We start from the raw sequence: 1,699 nt of genomic DNA, 5'->3' as shown, positions 1-1,699 counted from the left end.
AAAAAATTTTTAAGTTCATCTTTATTGTTGAAAGTATTACAGGTGTCCTATATTTCCCCCCAGTTGACCCCCTCCACTTCACTCCCACCCTGTTCCCAAGCCTTCACCCCATTATTGTCTGTGTCCGTGGTTATGCATATATGCATATAACTTCTTTGGTGAATCTTCCCAGTCCCCTTCCCTCTGAGATATGACAGTCTGTTGCATGCTTCAGTGTCTCTGGATCTATTTAGTTCGTCAGATTCTTTTGTTCATAGGTGCTTCTTAAAGAAGACCCTTCAACGTTCCATGTAGTACTGGTCTGTACTTAAAGGTGACAAACTCCTTTAGCTTTTCCTTGTTTGTGAAGCTCTTTATCTGACCTTCAATTCTAAGTGATAGCTTTGCTGGGTAGAGCAATCTTGGTTATAGGTTCTTGCTTTTCATCACTTTGAATATTTCTTGCCACTCCCTTTTGGCCTGCAAGGTTTCTGTTGAGAAATCAGCTATCTTATGGGAGCTCCCTTGTAGGTAACTAACTGCTTTTCTCTTCCTGCTTTTAAAATTCTCTCTTTGTCTTTAACCTTTGGCTTTTTAATTAGGATGTGTCTTGCTGTGGGCCTCTTTGGGGTCCTCTTGTTTGGGACTTTCCGAGCTTCCTGGACTTGTAAGTCGATTTCTTTCACCAGGTACAGGAAGTTTTCTGTCATCATTCTCTCAAATTGATTTTAAATTTCTTGCTCTCTTCTCCTCCTGGCACCTTAATAATATGAATGTTGGGCCTCTTGAAGTTGTCCCAGAGACTCCTTATACTATCTTCATATTTCTGGATTCTTTTCTTGCTCTTCTGGTTGGGTGTTTTTTGTTTCCTCATGTTCCAAATTGCTGATTTGATCCTCAGCGTCCTATCAATTCCCTGTAAATTATTATTCATTTCAGTTAGTGTAGCCTTCATTTCTGACTGGTTCTTTTTTATGTTGTTGATGGTCTGACTGGTTTCCTCAAAATTCTTACTAAGATCCTTGACATTCTCATTAAGTTCCTTGAGCATCCTTATAACTATTGTTTTGAACTTTGTATTTAGGAGCTTGCTTGGCTCCATTTCATTTAGTTCCTCTTCTAGAGATTTCTTCTGTTCTTCCCTTTGTGACATATTTCTTTGCCTCCACATTTTGGCTGCTTCCAGGTGTTTGTTTCTATGTATTAGGTAGAGCTGCTGTGTCTCCTAGAATTTGTAGAGTGGCTTTGTGTAGTAGGTGTCCTGTGGGGCCCAGTGGCTCAGCCTCCCCAGTCACCTGAGCTGGGCCTTCTAGGTGCTCCCCTGTGTGGGCTGTGTGCACTGTCCTGTTGTAGTTGAGCCTTGGCTGCTGTTGGGAGGAACTGACCCCCAGGCCAGTCAGCTGTGAGGACCAGCTGCAGCTACAGCCAGAGAGCTGCTGTGCTGGAGACACCCCTATGGAGCAGGATTTACTTCAGTGGGGCTTTGGTGTTCACCAAGTGCGCCCCTTGAGTGTGTCACTCGTGGATGTGGTAGGGTTGTAATCCAGCGTGGTCGAGTCTGACCACCAGGTGCACTGTCTCTGGGGCCTCCCGGGAGGGGCAAAGGCAGCCTGTGCCAGTGCCTTGCCCAGGGCCACCCAGCAGGAGCTACACAGCAAATCGTAGTCGGCTGCTCCTTGTGCTGGGCTTGGAGGTGCCCAGGAGAGGCCAAGCCATGAGC

The sequence above is a fragment of the Miniopterus schreibersii genome, assembly GCF_964146895.1.
Source record: "Miniopterus schreibersii genome assembly, chromosome: 17".
Taxonomy (NCBI): Eukaryota; Metazoa; Chordata; class Mammalia; order Chiroptera; family Miniopteridae; genus Miniopterus; species Miniopterus schreibersii.
This window is presented reverse-complemented; position numbering follows the sequence as displayed.